This window comes from Lissotriton vulgaris, chromosome 9 (genome assembly GCF_964263255.1).
Source record: "Lissotriton vulgaris chromosome 9, aLisVul1.2, whole genome shotgun sequence".
NCBI classification, from domain to species: domain Eukaryota; kingdom Metazoa; phylum Chordata; class Amphibia; order Caudata; family Salamandridae; genus Lissotriton; species Lissotriton vulgaris.
In genome coordinates, this window is record NC_141697.1 from 769,445,072 (window position 1) to 769,462,252 (window position 17,181).

Genomic DNA, 17,181 nt, shown 5'->3' on the forward strand with positions numbered 1-17,181 from the left:
AACCACAGCCGCAACGACAACCACAGGTGCAACTAGTACAAGCGCAAGTACATGGGCAAGGAGAGGCGCAAGTACAGGCGCAAGGAGAGACGCAAGGAGAGGCGCAAGGAGAGGCCCAAGGAGATGCCCAAGGAGAGGCGCAAGGAGAGGCGCAAGGAGAGGCGCATGGAGAGGCGCAAGGAGAGGCGCAAGGAGAGGAGCAAGGAGAGGCGCATGGAGAGGCGCAAGGAGAGGCGCAAGGAGAGGCGCAAGGAGAGGCGCAAGGAGAGGCGCAAGTAGAGGTGCATGGAGAGGCGCATGGAGCGGCACAACTGCCCACAATGCTTGTTCCTCCAGAAGTAGGGGCACATCAGGAAATTGAGATTCAAGCGGAGGTATCATCCGAGGAAGCCACTCCTCCTGAGGATGATCCATTGTCTTCCATATCCCCAGCAAGAAAAATGTCAAGGAGGGCTACTACAAGTTCTTCTTCAAGCCCCCTTCCTTCTGATGATCTTGATCTTGATTGAAACCCACCAATGCAGTCTGAGAGGGAGGCATCCCATGAACCGACAAAGGTAGCTAAGCCTAAAAGGAAGGTTCCCGCAAGGCTTTCAGTTATGGGTGATGACAACGAAGAAGAAGTGGTGTATTCTGCTGCTGATGAACAGTCTGACGACGACCCAGTCATCACAGTCATCACTCCAGCCCCAGCGGGCATGCAGCAGACAGACATTTTGACCCTATCCCGAATGGCTGCTGAGCGAGATGTGGGTGGCGTGGCACTGGTACCACGACCGACGCAGTTAACTACAACACCAACACGACCTACAGCTTCCATATTTTCTCGTCAGAAGGGCTGGCAGGGACCGCCATCCAGCTCGACCTCCATCACCTCAAGAAGTGGTGCTGTAAGTGCACAACAGAGTCGAATTCAGCCACGCCCATCCTCCACTTCATCTGGCATTGAAACTGAAAGTAGCACCTCCACCACCAGCAGACATCTCCAGTCCCCAGTTTGGGACTTCTTTAGCGTCAGCAAAAAGGCGGAAAACATGGTTGTTTGTTCGATTTGTAAAATATTAGTTAGTCGGGGTAAGCTTGGTACCAACTATGGTACTGGAGGCCAGAGAGGTCATCTCAAAAAACACCACACTATCCAGTGGGAGGTGCACATAAGGAAGATCCAGGAAGTCAAAAGAAAAACAAATCCAAATGTATCCATTCATATTGCATCTGATGATGACGAGGGGCTGATCGTGCAGGGGGGAAGTGAAGAAGCGACAGACATTTTTTCTAGTACACCCAGTACCCCTGGCAGCAGCACTGCTGTGTTAGCGCCCACACCCTCTACCCCTGCAACATGTATGAGGCACACTAAGAGTCTGGGAGAGACACCAATGCGAAAAAGTACATCAATGAGCCTAACTGGTTTGAAGAAGTCTGCATCATCATCATCATCATCATCATCACGTAAAATGGTCCAGACCACCATTAGAAGCATGTTTTGGTCAGAGGCGCCATTTGAACGCAACCACACAACAGCACGTCTGTATAACGCAAAGCTGGCTAAAATGCTAGCGCTGGACCTCCTCCCTTTTTCTTTCGTGGAAGGGGTGGGTTTTCTAGAATTTGTGGCAACAGTCTGCCCTAAATGGAAGGTTCCTAGCCGGTCCTATTTTGCCAGAGTTGCTGTTCCAGCACTACATCAAGATGTGCTGGAGGTGATTGACGCAGCTATTCGGAAGAGTGCTGTTTACACTATCCACCTGACAACAGACATGTGGACCTGTTGCCAAGCCCTTGATTACATGTGCATCACTGCACACTGGGTCTCTTTTGCAGGGGTTAAAGACAAGTTAAAAGCAGGTGTTGACACAGACACAGTTTTTCAAGCTAGTCGGAAACATGCAACAGTAGCCATGTTTGCCATGGAGAAATCTCATACTGCACCTAACCTTTTGGAGGAGTTTGATAGGAAGGTCTATGAATGGCTGCATCCAAGAAATCGCATGATTGGTTATGTTTCCACGGATAATGGCAGTAATATAGTTAAGGCCATGCATGAGGGTGGCTATTTCAGAGTGCCGTGTTTGGTGAACAGTATTAACATTGTTGTGCAAGATTTCTTGAAAAAAGAAAACGCAGTCAGCATGTTACTGACCACCTGCCGAACAATCTGCGCACATTTCAGCCATTCTTTTAAGGCCCGGAAGAAGCTGAGAAGCATGCAACATGAACGTAGACTGCCAGTCAAATGACTCATCCAGGAGGTGGCAACACGTTGGAACTCAACCTTCTACATGCTTGAGCGTCTGTCTGAGCAGGCAGAGTCCAGACAGCAGTTGATGGGAAATTGGGGCTATGTGGCTTGCTGCATACAATTAGATATGCTTTGTATGTCTGTGACAAAGAGCCTAGGTATGCTACATCAGGTTGCTTCACTCAGTGGTGCCTGCCTTGACCGTCTGCATGGCCCTGCCACAAGCATGGGCCAAAAATCTGTTACGCTCGTGAAATTTGTGGATTTCCGGCGGCAAATTTGCAATCCGCAAATCTCGCGAAATTGCAGAAAATTCACAAATTCTTGAGCGTAACAGATTTTGGACCCATGCTTGCGGCAGGGCCATGCAGATGGTCAAGTCAGGCACCACTGATTGAAGCAACCTGATGTTGCATACCTATGCTCTTTGAGACAGACAGCAAAGCATATCTAGGGTTTAGGGCTGTTTTGGGGGTTCAGTGTGGTTTACTAGGGTTTTTGGGTTTAATTTGGTAGGGTTCCCGGAGTCCAGGGCTCAGGGCCCGATGCAGGCTCATTCATAATGATGTTGGCAAGGTTTTAGGGGGGTTTGGCATTTTTTGGTCCAGAATTTGCCAAATTTTGACCTTTTTTGGTGTTTTGCGGACGCGTGTGTTTGGGTGTAAAGTCATACACCTTCCAGTGAATCGATTTTGTTCTGCCTTGCTGAGATTCTTGGGAATCACTGGAACAAGTGTCCTGGTAAGTTTCAAGAGGATCGAAGTAGTGGAAGTGCTGAAAACAGCAATTTTTTGTCAAGGCGCGATTTACAATGTTATCCAATGGGCGGTTTTGGGGCGCAAGGAGAAAGTGTGTTTGCGGTGTTCCAGTTGAGCTAGCGGACAGGGCTTCTGTGAGTGGTAGGGAGGGGAAATTGGTGGTTGTGCATGAAATTTCGGAGGAATCGATTGATGGGAAGGGTGTGTTTAGGCAAAGTCGAGGAAGGGAAACCGCTGCCATAGGCGCCCATGTTAATTTTTGATTATTGCGTGTTTTTAGGGTGCGATTGGAGTGTGTTGTAGGTGGTTCTTAGTGGATTTGCTTAGCTGGGATGAGAGTTGGGAATGTCTAGTTTTGATTGCAAGTGGCTTGAAGACAATCCATGGTGGAAAAGGGGGGTTTTGGCCTAGTTGCAGAGAGCATTTTGGCACGATTTTAACTTAGGCCTCTTTGGGGATAGCAGTATTTCATATTTTTGGGGGGCTGTTTGGGGGTGTTCTAGATTTTTTGGGGTGGGTTGAGCGGTCTGGGAGCACTGCTGGGAAGGTCTAATTTTTTGATTGCAAGTGGTTTGAAGAAAATCCATGGTGAAAAAGAGGTGTTTTGGGCCAAGTTTCAGATGCGTTTTGGCACAATTTTAAGTTAGGCCTCATGCCAGGTAGCAGTATTGCATGTTTATGGGAGGGTTCTGTGGGGTGTTCTAGATTTTTGTGAGTGGGTTGAGGGATCTGGGAGCACTGCTGGGAAGGTCTAATTTTGATTGCAAGTGGTTTGAAGAAAATCCATGGTGGAAAAGGGGGGTTTGGGCCTAGTTGCAGAGAGCATTTTGGCACGATTTTAAGTTAGGCCTCTTTGGGGATAGCAATATTGCATTTTTTTGGTGGGCTGTTTGGGGGTGTTCTAGATTTTTTGGGGTGGGTTGAGGGGTCTGGGAGCACTGCTGGGAAGGTCTAATTTTTTGATTGCAAGTGGTTTTAAGAAAATCCATGGTGGAAAAGAGGTGTTTTGGGCCAAGTTTCAGGGTGCGTTTTGGCACGATTTTAAGTTAGGCCTCATGCCAGGTAGCAGTATTGCATGTTTATGGGAGGGTTCTGTGGGGTGTTCTAGATTTTTGTGAGTGGGTTGAGGGATCTGGGAGCACTGCTGGGAAGGTCTAATTTTGATTGCAAGTGGTTTGAAGAAAATCCATGGTGGAAAAGGGGGGTTTGGGCCTAGTTGCAGAGAGTGTTTTGGCACGATTTTAAGTTAGGACTCATGCCAGGTAGCAGTATTGCAATTTTTGGGAGGGTACTGTGGGGTGTTCTAGATTGTTGGGAGTGGGTTTAGGGGTCTGGGAGCACTGCTGGGAAGGTCTAATTTTGATTGCAAGTAGTGTGAAGGAAATCCATGGTGGAAAAGTGGTGTTTTGGGCCTAGTTTCAGGGTGCGTTTTGGCACTATTTTAAGTCAGGGCTCATGCCAGGTAGCAGTATTGTATGTTTTTGGGAGGGTACTGTGGGGTGTTCTAGATTTTTGGGTGTGGGTTTAGGGGTCTGGGAGCACTGCTGGGAAGGTCTAATTTTGATTGCAAGTGGTTTGAAGAAAATCCATGGTGGAAAAGGGGGGTTTGGGCCTAGTTGCAGAGAGCATTTTGGCACGATTTTAAGTTAGGCCTCTTTGGGGATAGCAATATTGCATTTTTTTGGTGGGCTGTTTGGGGGTGTTCTAGATTTTTTGGGGTGGGTTGAGGGGTCTGGGAGCACTGCTGGGAAGGTCTAATTTTTTGATTGCAAGTGGTTTTAAGAAAATCCATGGTGGAAAAGAGGTGTTTTGGGCCAAGTTTCAGGGTGCGTTTTGGCACGATTTTAAGTTAGGCCTCATGCCAGGTAGCAGTATTGCATGTTTATGGGAGGGTTCTGTGGGGTGTTCTAGATTTTTGTGAGTGGGTTGAGGGATCTGGGAGCACTGCTGGGAAGGTCTAATTTTGATTGCAAGTGGTTTGAAGAAAATCCATGGTGGAAAAGGGGGGTTTGGGCCTAGTTGCAGAGAGCGTTTTGGCACAATTTTAAGTTAGGCCTCATGCCAGGTAGCAGTATTGCAATTTTTGGGAGGGTACTGTGGGGTGTTCTAGATTGTTGGGAGTGGGTTTTGGGGTCTGGGAGCACTGCTGGGAAGGTCTAATTTTAATTGCAAGTGGTGTGAAGAAAATCCATGGTGGAAAAGGGGGGTTTGGGCCTAGTTGCAGAGAGCATTTTGGCACGATTTTAAGTTAGGCCTCTTTGGGGATAGCTGTATTGCATTTTTTTGGTGGGCTGTTTGGGGGTGTTCTAGATTTTTGGGGATGGGTTGAGGGGTTTGGGATGCACGGTGGGAAGGTCTAATTTTGATTGCAAGTGGTTTGAAGAAAATCCATGGTGGAAAAGGGGTGTTTTTTAGCAGTATTGCATGTTTTTTGGGGGGCTGTTTGGGAGGGTTGTAGATTTTTTGGAGTGGGTTGAGGGGTCTGGGAGCACTACAGGGAAGGTCTAATTTTGATTGCAAGTGATTTGAAGAAAATCCATGGTGGAAAAGGGGGGTTTGTGCCTAGTTGCAGAGAGCGTTTTGGCACGATTTTAAATTAGCCTCATGCTAGGTAGCAGTATTGCATGTTTTTGGGAGGGTACTGTGAGGTGTTCTAGATTTTTGGGAGTGGGTTTAGGGGTCTGGGAGCACTGCTGAGAAGGTCTAATTTTGATTGCAAGTGTTTTGAAGAAAATCCATGGTGGAAAAGGGGTGTTTTGGCCCTAGTTTCAGGGTGCGTTTTGGCACGATTTTAAGTTAGGGCTCATGCTAGGTAGAAGTATTGCATGTTTTTGGGAGGGTACTGTGGGGTGTTCTAGATTTTTGGGAGTGGGTTAAGGGGTCTGGGAGCACTGCTGGGAAGGTCTAATTTTGATTGCAAGTGGCTTGAAGACAATCCATGGTGGAAAAGGGGGGTTTTGGCGTAGTTGCAGAGAGCATTTTGGCACGATTTTAACTTAGGCCCCTACGGGGATAGCAATATTGCATGTTTTTGGGGGGCTGTTTGCGGGTGTTCTAGATTTTTGGTGGTGGGTTGAGGGGTCTAGGAGCACTGCTGGGAAGGTCTAATTTTGATTGCAAGTGGTTTGAAGAATATCCATGGTGGAAAATGGGTGTTTTTTAGCAGTATTGCATGTTTTTGGGGGGCTGTTTGGGGGTGTTCTAGATTTTTGGGAGTGGGTTGAGGGGTCTGGGAGCACTGCTGGGAAGGTCTAATTTTGATTGCAAGTGGTTTGAAGAAAATCCATGGTGGAAAGGGGGGGTTTTGGGCCTAGTTTCAGGGTGCGCTTTGGCACGATTTTAAGTTAGGGCTCATGCCAGGTAGCAGTATTGCAATTTTTGGGAGGGTACTGTGGGGTGTTCTAGATTTTTGGGAGTGGGTTGAGGGGTCTGGGAGCACTGCTGGGAAGGTCTAATTTTGATTGCAAGTGGTTTGAAGAAAATCCATGGTGGAAAAGGGGGTTTTGGGCCTAGTTTCAGAGTGCGTTTTGTCTCGAATTTAAGTTAGGGCTCATGCCAGGTAGCAGTATTGCATGTTTGTGGGAGGGTACTGTGGGGTGTTCTCGATTTTTGGGAGTGGGTTTAGGGGTCTGGGAGCACAGCTGGGAAGGTCTAATTTTGTTTTAAAATAGCAGTTTGGACCTAGCTTGAGGGGAAAGATCCGCAAAATTCGCCCATACTTACTAATTACTATCCATGAAAAGGAGACTCAGAGTACGCACTTTCCAAATAATGCTTGTATGTATTACTGTCGACTCTGAAACTGAAAGTGTTATTTTTGCACTACACAGCGTACCTTATATTTTTTTCTCCGTGGTGTTTTAATATCACTTCCTGTTTTTCCATCAACAATTACTGCCGGCTTTAACCCTGTGCAATGGGAAAAACGATGAACTCAGGCTTACCATTAGCGATCCGCAATTCCGCATCCGCCAGACAGGCAGTGGACAAGGTGTCTTCTGGTCACCAACATTGATCGACGGAGCGTCAGATGGAATGGAAGAGTACCGCCAATAAGAGGAATGGCTGGATGCATGCAACTTCCCAAATTCAACAGGACAACTACAACATAGTTACAGTATCCATCTTCATTTCTACTTATCTTTTAAGTAATGTTATTGCTGTGAACTTCTATGAGTGTGACTCTGTGCATTTGTTTCCTCTCTGCTTCAATTCATCCCTCCAGCCATTGTATACGTTTTTCTTTGCTATTTTTTAAACTAATTTAATGTACTAATTGGTTCTTCTCTCTGAGGGCAGATAGGCAAGTGAAATTGCGTAATTACTGCAGCCCTGTACTGTCACATTGTTTCTTCATAGTTAGTATGTTGTAGAAAGTACTACTTACTTTTCAGTAACCTATCCATTTAGCAAGCAACTTCTTGCATGCAGTAGTGCATGCACTTCCTTTATGTCCCTTAAAAGATTTATGGATAGCTTTGTATCCAAAGATTTGTTTATCTTCATTTGTTGTTTGTCCATGCTGTTTTTTTTGCCTCTCTTCACAAAACTTTCCCCACCAACCCCATTCCCATCCAATTTTCAAACCCTAACCCTCTTCCCCCGGGCTGTGTGGTTTTCATTGAGGTGTGACTAAATGACAACAATAATTCCATGTGCTTGCTTGGGAGGATAAGGTGCAAGCAACCTCCTCAAATCAATTTTAAGGCAGCTAGATGAATCCTAGGATATTGTAATTCTGCTTAAAAACACAACAGTGAGTATTTTAAAATAAATTCTGAATTTGATGCCCACCATCGATTGGATCCATCGTCAACATCATCCTCCTACATGTCAAGAAGACTTGTTACGCTGCTGTGTCACTATTCTTGTTGTAGCTATAATCATCCATGCAATTCTTTTCCCCCATACTTATCTTCAGCATTGCTTAGGCTACAAATTTACTGTTCCTTCTAATACTCCTCTCAGGCCACTCAATGTCTCATTTTTTTACTTTGTTTTTCATATGCTGCGACTGCTAGTGTGGTACCACTCCTACTAACACCACAACAATGGAATTTCGGTCCTATATGGATTTCATGGGCAACCGTAATCGCCATTTGCCATGCAGCCAGCGCTGTGCCTAGCTCTATTCTCAAAACACGAATCACAGGTAAGATAAGCATGACAAGGAGGAACATGGCGGCGGGCTGACGCTGGTCGCGGGAGCTTCTGCAGCAGCACTGAGACCAGGAAAAGATTATGCAGTTTAAACACGGCAAAAATCCGCAAAAAAATCTGTTTGAAAGGTAACACAACTGTGCGTGGTTTTAGTTGAGCGCATATTACAGGTTTCTAATGTTCTATTGTATGTTTTCCGTCCTGTCTCTTTTACTCCTGACCTTTCACATGTAATACGGCTTTAACCGCATGGGAGTGGAGGCGGAGATACAGTCCACCGCAGCTGCGGAGCATAGAGGCGGACTCCCTAAACGAAGAGTGGAGTTGTGGAAGAGAGTGTTGGCGGCAGTGGCGCAAATTGACTTTCGGACCAGAGGGGGGTACGTACTTGACTCTAGCTCCCTGCGACGGGGGAGAGATCTGCAGCGTGCACGAGTGGACAGCAGAGTGCACCGGAGAGACCCCGGGACTCGGGTAAGCGGGTTGTTTGCTCGAGAAGAAGAGGAGGTGTGGCAGTTGGAAAAACTGCCTCCTGTTACATATTCAAAAGAGCTAGATAAAATAACATTAAAGGGGCAGTTGAGGTTTCCTCGAGGAAAAAGGCATCGGCAGACCGTTTGGGGGAGAGCCCAGAGGAGAGTAATATTATCCAGGAAAAGAACAGGCTACTGCAAAGGGGGCAAGAGAGTTTTGCAAAAGGGTTCACTGGAATTAGCAGAGAATAATAGCACAACACCATTAAATCGAGGAGCTGGACTCCCTCAGAGGAACAGGTACCAATTACGCTCGCAGCTAGAGCTGAAGAATAAGGGGAAAAATAAGGCAACATCAGGAGTGGCAGCAGTGAGAACCGCAGGAGAGGTCTATCTACTAACCCCTAAGAAAAAAGTCAGTAAATCAGGGGATTGTAAGAAAAAAAAGAGGTTAAGGTTAAGGCTGCATGTGTTCAGGTAAAGACTACCCCTTCTCTAAAGTCATACTTTAAAATTATGGAGCAAGTGACAAACTCCATGAAGGGTAATCAGGTCCCCTTGCACTCTCTTACACCCTTCCATTAGAAAATTGTTTTGCTCCACTAGCAGGTGCTGACGGAGGGGGAGTGAGAGAAGGAGATGGGAAGGAGAAGGAAGCAGCACCTCCGAAATTACCTCAACACCAGACAACAGTGCAGGAAGACCTTAACTCAGCATCCAGAGGGGAGATGGATCCTGCCTTGAGTGCAGGGGGTGGGAAGTCGGATTTGGAGTCTATTTTGTTATGTTTAAAGGGGGAATTGTTTTTGAAGTTTGAGAAGCGGTATCAGTAACTCCAGGGACCTGGAGAACATAAAGATTCAAAATAAAATTTTACAGGATGACGTAGAGAGATTGGAAATGCAGGCAAGACGTAACACCCTTAGACTCCTGAAAATTCCGGAGGGGGCGGAGGGTGGAGACCTAAAAGCATTTGTTTGCCAGATACTCCGAGATGGAATCCTGAAAGACAGGCCGATTATCGAATTGGACAATGAAATTCAGAGAGTCCACAGGGACCCCTTTAAATTGAATCCAGCAAGGAACGCACCTAGAAAAATCTTGATAAACTTTCTTTCATATTCTGTTAAATAATTGATATTGGGAAGAGCTCTGAAGGAACCTGTGGAAGTTTTTGGACTTATAACGTACCAAATCAGGTCAGATCTTGGGAAGAGAACTGCACAGAGACAATAGGATTTAGGTACAAGAATGCCATAACTGAGAAGTCGGGAGCGCAGGTTCAGATGAGATATCCAGCCATGTTAAAAGTAATGTGGAAAAACAAAATGTACAATTTCAGCTCCCCTGAGGATGTGTATTCTTTTTTTAAGTCAATGGGTTAGGGGCTCAGTGAGATTTGTGACCCTAAGTTTTTAGTTATCATAGAGGGGTAGAAAAGGGCAGGGTAGGGTTAGTTTTGTTTAAATAATAAAAAATAAAAAATAAATAAAAAAGGTGGCTGAGAAGTTCGAAACTAGTAGGTAATAAAGGAAAAAAAAAGGGGGGGAGAAAATAAATAAATAAATAAATAAAGCAATTGCACATATTAGTTAACATTGGGGGTGATGGTTTGAACTGATACAAGTGCCGTGTTTTACGATTTATGGTCTCGGCTGTTATGAGTGGGTTCCGAAGGCGGTTGGTAAACCGCATAGTGGAAAATAGGAGGGTTCCTCATGGGTGGGGTGGGAGGGGGGGTAATAGGGAGGGTGGAAAAAATGTCCTCAAATGTGCTCCAAGAATAAAAGAAAGAAAGGAAAATGCTTTTATTTTAAGTTTAAAAGAAAGATAGATGGATAGGCCACACAAAATCAAGTTAATAACATGGAACGTCAATGGTCTGAGAGGTGATAGAAAACTTGCTAGGGTATGGGAGTTTTTGAAGAATAATAAAGCTGACCTTCTTTGTCTAGAAGAGACCCATTTAGAATCTCAAGAGTGCAGATTAGGGTTTGAAAAAGAGAGATGGGTACAAGAGGTTCTTTGTTCTGAACAACGGGGGAGTACTAGAGGAGTTTCCTTGATTATCAGAAATAATGCAGGTATTAGGGTTGTGAAGAAAGAGACTGATTACTCAGGGAGATGGTTGGGTGCGACCTTAACGGTTAAAGATCTGTCCTTGGTATGTGCAGTTTATTATGGCCCGAATGATGATAACTCAGGTGCTTTATTGCAGATTGGAGGTATGTTTAATGAATTCCACAGGTTCTATAATATTAGGGTGGGGCTTTAATCTAGTTTTAAATAAAGAAAAAGATCGTACCTCCCGAGCTAAGTATAATTATCCACCCAAACATTTTTCAAAGCTGAACAATATAATTAAAGATTTTAATTTAGTAGACATATGGAGAAGGAGGAATGATGCTTCCAAATATTATACTTTTTACAGTAATAAATATAAGCATCACTCAAGGATCGACTTCTTTTTAGTAGATCAAGCTTTGTGTTCTGATGTAATAGACATAAAACATGCCCCAGCTGTACTATCAGATCACTCCGCAATAGAGTAGACTCTAGGAATCAAGCAAAGGGAAATACAAAGGAGATGGACTTTAGACAGAACTATTTTACTAGATGAAAGGATCAGGGCGGAGGTGATTAATAAAACTGTTGAGTACTTGGAATTTAATGCAGACACAGCTGAAATCCAGATAGTTTGGGAAGCTTTTAAGGCTTATATAAGAGGGGTCTTTAGTGCAATGTGAATAGCTAGAATAAGAGTCATGAGAAATGAAGAGAAGGAGAAAATAACAAGGATTAAAAATAAAGAAACAGACTTGCAGAAAGCTTCAGCGGAAGTAAGGGGGACCCCGGAATATTTTATATCTTTAGAAAGGGATCTAGATAAGCTCTGAGCAGAATATCAAGCTGAGGTGGATAAGAAGCTTTTAGACAAGTGGAGAGTTAGTAAGCTTCAGCATTTTTCATATGGCGAGAAGTGTGGCTCTCTGCTAGCCTGGAAGGCAAGAACAGGTAAAGTTAGGAATACCATAAATAGATTTAATTTGCGGGGTTCCGGTATATCAACATATAGTGAGGATGAGATTTTGGAGGAAGCAAGATGCTTTATGTGTGATTTATACACGGAAGATACAAGTTCAGAACAGGCAGAAGTAGAGGGTTGGTTAGATACAGTCAGGCTCCCTATCCTGTCAGAAGAATCCAGGGATTCTTTACAATCTGAAATCACAGAAGAAGAAATCCGGGCCCAATGTAGAAAAATGACTAAGGGAAAAGCTGCAGGACCAGATGGGCTCCCATGTGAGTTTTATTTGTTAGTTTTGGAGAGCATAATGCTGACGCTGAAAATAATGTTTAATAAAATCTTTAATAGTGGTGAAAACACCCCGGCCTCATGGGCAGAAGCTACGGTCACATTAATTTTAAAACCTTTAAAACCTAATAAGGATCCGCAATCAATTCAATCTTTTAGACCTATATCATTACTAAATTCGGATGATAAAATATTTACAGGTATTCTGGCAGCACGGGTGGCAAAGGTTATTAAATCGATAGTCCACTTAGATCAACAAGGTTTTATACCTGGGAGGCAACTTAATGAGTTGACCTCCCAGGTAATGGGAGCCATTGATATGGCAGACGCAAACAAAGGTCCACTGACATTAGTAGCTATAGACGCAGCTAAAGCGTTTGATCAGGTCAGGTGGCTGTATCTTTGGTAAACTTTAAAAAGATTTGGATTTACGGATAATTTTGTTCAAACTCTTAAAATGGTTTACCTTGGTCCTAAAGCTAAGGTATTACTTAATGGAGTTATGTCAGACTGGTTTAATGTAGGGAGAGGTACAAGGCAGGGGTGCCCTCTGTCACCGCTATTATTCAACCTTTATATCGAACCTTTTGTTTGTAAGTTAAAGCAGGACACAGTTATGATTCCATATCGGTTGGGAGAGCTGAAACTTAAAACCGCTCTTTATGTGGATGATTTGCTCCTATATACAATTAACCCCGTTGAAACTATACCACGGCTATTTGAGATGGCAGAAGAATTCGGAACAGTCTCAGGATACGTAATTAATAAAGATAAAACCGAAATAATGGAGTGGAATCAAACAAATAGTTACCCAGGGGCAAAGCCTAGAATGAGGTATTTAGGGGTCCAATTAACGCAGAACCTAGAGGACATCCCAAAAGTAAACTGGAAGAAGATCTCGAAGGAAGTTGCCGGCTTACTAACTAAGTAGGCAAATCTCCCCTTAAACGTATACGGGAGAGTAAATCTCATCAAAATGATTATTTTGCCGAAAATAATGTTTTTGTATAACACAATACCTATAAGCTTTAAGAGAGAAGATATTGCCAAGCTGCAAGGTAAAATGAACACCTTTATATGGGCTACAAAGGGTTCCAGGATTTCATGGAAAAAATTGAGAAGAGGCCTAAGAGTGGGGGGCGGGGGGGGCGTTGGCCTTACCGAATTTATTATTTTATTGTTATGCTTTTCATTTTAAAAATTTCAGGATCCTGATGAATAACCCAGATTCTTCATCATTAGGTCTTTTGTTTAAAGCCATGTTACGGGACATGCCTCAGGGTCGGGTTTCTTACTTATTCAAGTATTGCGATTCAAAGTTTTACAAGAAAGTAAGCTTAAAAATTCTAAGGGCCGCCTTGAAAACATGGATGTTCATAAGAAAAAAGATGGGTATTCCATATTATGCATCACTGGCTCCTGTATGGGATTTCCCAGGCACCCCTGAGTGCCTACAAGACCAAATGAGTATCCCTCTTAAAAAAGGGGGAATAAAGAACTGGGGAGACTTACAAGATGGATGCAGTCTAATGTGCTGGGAGGCACTGAATAGGTTAACTCAAGGTACATTGACCAGGTTTAAATATTACCAGATTGCATCTTGGTGGTCAACAAAGTCTTTGCAGGATGATGAAGCCTATTCAGATGTATTAGATCAAATGATTAGAGTAGGTACTTTGAAGAAGGCAGTTGCATATTGGTATGGATCGATGCTAAACACAGAAGACCAAGGAAAAACAGATGTAATTAAGCTTTGGGGAGAGGAATATGCAGAGAATGGGGAGAATAGTAGAGATGTATATAATGCTTGGTCTGATTCTTTTATAATGTTACAGGAATTAGTAAAACCCGCAGCATTAAGAAGAAAGAACAATAGTTACTTACCTGTAATCTGTAGTTCTCCAGTATTGGTGTCTTTCATAAATTCACATGCCTGAAGAATTCCCCGTCGTCGGAGTGGGAGTCCCACGGTACATAAAAAAGCAATAATATGCTATAGTAACATTGGAAAAAACAGTAATTCCCAACCAGGAAGTAAAGTAGCCCAAGCTACAGGAGAAAAATCTTCCACACTCATGACTATCCTAGTCATTTTGTATAGTCCAAACTACAGCCAATCAGGCGACAGCACCCACCAGAAGGTTCTCCCCAGAGGCTCAGGCTGTCAGATTTTCTCGCAAGGAGTGATGGTAAACCAAAGTAGCCTGAGAGCCTCTGAGGGGAGGTGGGCAGGTTGCATGTGAATCTATGAAAGACACCAATACAGGAGAACCACAGATTACAGGTAAGTAACTATTGTTCTTCTCCAGTATTAGGGGTGTCTTTTATAGATTCACATGCCTGAATCAGAGTAGATAGCAGTACATATCCGTGCTTGGCAGACGCTAAAGGTAGCTTAAGCTTGTCAATATTAAAAGCACATAGCAATGAAATATGTAAATAAGCACATCATTAAAAGCATAATAGAATGCAATCACTTGAGCATGTGCACCATAGAAATATAACAAGCGTCTGACAGCAATAATAGGAGGTGGGAAACAGAGGCTCACCTTAGTTGAAAAGATTTCGTAGAACTGCTCGACCCACTGAAGCATCAGCCTCGCTGACTGCATCCAAACAATAGTGTTTGGTGAAAGTATGGCGACTGGTCCAGGTTGCCGCTCTGCAGATGTGCTGAAGAGGGACTCCAGCGAATAAGGCCATAGAGGAAGACACTGCCCTCGTAGAATGCGCTCTAGGAGCTGCTTGTAAAGGTCTTCCTGCTTGTGCATGGCAAAAGGCAATAGCTGCAGATATCCATCTTGCGATAGTTTGCTTGGAAACTGCCTGTCCTTTACAAATTGCACCATGGGTGATAAATAGTTGATCAGATCTGTGTAATGAAGATGTTCTTTGCAAATAGAACTTTAGACATCTCTTAATGTCCAGAGTATGCAATGCCCTTTCCGCAGGTGTTTGTGGATTGGGAAAGAATGTCTTTAAAATCACAGGTTCGTTTAGATGGAAATCCGAAGGCACTTTAGGGATGAATTTCGGATTAGTGCGGAGCACTACAGAGTCATTTGTGAATTGTAAGAAGGATGCTGAACAGTGAAAGCTTGGATATCGCTGACTCTCCTAGAAGAGGTCAGGGCCAATAACAGTGACACCTTCCACGTAAGAAATTTCAGATCGGCTCTGTGGATAGGTTTGAATGGGTGACGCATGAGTTGCGCCAACACTACATTAAGATGCCACGATGGAGATGGACGACGTACCGGAGGGAACATTCTAAAAAGGCCTTTAAAGAATTGTTGTATAATTCTCGCAAAATAAAGAGAATTGGTCCCATGTTGTCAGTATCTTGAAATCACTGCTAGGAACACCTTTAGGGTTGCATGGGACAATCCCGATCTTGCTAGATGTAGGAAAAAAGGCAGGATTTCCTCAGGTTTAGCTGAAAAAAGATGAATTCCAGCTGAGCGACACCAGACACAAAAGCGTTTCCATTTAAGACTGTACGTTTGTACCTAGTCTTTATAGACTTGCGTACTGCCTTCGACCTGGTCCCATGGGCACTACTTTGGAATGTCCTCGATGGACTAGGTCTACCACCCTACTTGCTGCTTTTGCTTAGAAAATTCCATGAAGACAATTTCGCCCAGATCAGATGGGGTGTCCAGGGAGAAAAAACATCTCGTATCCCAGTAGACAGGGGTGTCCGCCAGGGGTGTGTGCTTGCCCCCACTCTGTTTTCTCTCTACGTAAACGGAGTGGTGGAGCATCTCTTGGAACATCCAGCAGATGCACCCACCCTGGCGGGCAGAAAAGTCCCAACTCTCCTGTTTGCGGACGACACCCTCCTGATATCCAAAACACCTGCGGGCATTCAGAAATTGCTCACAAGCTTTAAATATTTTTGTGACTCCAGGGGATTGGCAATAAATATAGGCAAGACTAAATTCCTTGTCCTTAACCCTCCTAAGAAATCCGTTACCCCTCCTGCCTTAGACTCTATCCCCCTTGAAAGAGTCAAGGAATTTGATTACCTCGGAATACGGCTCTGTGATACCATGAGCTGGAAGGCACACCACCAAAAGGTATTCCTGACCCAAAAAAGGGCCACAGGAGCCTTGCTTAAGGAACAGCGAGCCTCATCCTTAAAACCAATCGGGGCATTGATAGATATCTACAGAGCGAGGGTTGTGAGTGCCGCCCTGTATGGGGCTGAACTGTGGGGCTTACAGAAAGTTGATACCCTGGCCCACCTTGAAAATAATTTTCACAAGGATTTGATGAGGTTGCCCCATAGTACTCCTACAATCCCACTACTGTTAGATACAGGCACTCGCCCAATCTGTGAGCAAGCTAATTTACGACCTTTGCTTCTCTGGTCCCGGATCTGGAACGTCCCCGAATTGTGCAGCTACGCTGATGTCTTAAAAGACCTTCTGTCGCTTCCAGGTTGCAGTAAGATACCCTGGTTTAGGGAAGTGAAACGCCTGCTTTATGAGCTGGATTTGGGTGACGCCTGGGTCAACAAAACCGCACCCCCTAAGCAGTTCCTGAAGAAGGTGTATTGGCTTTGGGTAGACAATAAGAGAATACACAATTCCAACCACTACAAATCCGTCGCCAAGTTCTTGTTAGTCAAGGAGTTCCCCTATAGGGAACCCTATCTGGACCTGATTCATAATTCTGGAGACAGATCCCTGTATTTTAAATTTAGGGTGGGTGTGCTCCCCCTAGGCTCGTTTACCTCTACCTGGAAACCTCCACTTCAAACACTTCCACATTGCCCGTTCTGTGCTTCAAGGGTTGAGTCCATCGCCCACCTACTGTTTGAGTGTAAGGCCTATGCAGCACCTAGATCGAAATGGCTAAAACCATTGTGTAGGAGCCTAGGAACAAGATCACACTCAGAAGCCCTACGCATACTATGCTCAGATGCGCGCCCATTTTTTGCATGTTGTATGGCAAAATTTTTAGGTTGGGCCTGGCGTATAAGAACCTCAAGGAAGCTGCTGCTCCAGTAAAGTGCCGCCTTGATGAACTATATTCCGTTGGGTGTTCAAATGTTAATGTTATCCTTATTTGCACATCTCGCTCTTATTGCTCTTATTGCTTTTATTATCAAACCTGAAGGTATTTTATATTATGTAAATTGTATTGTTTTACTTGATGCTTTGTATTGCTTTTATGATATGTAATGTATCGAAATAAAGCTTACTTACTTACTTACTTTATGGTAGC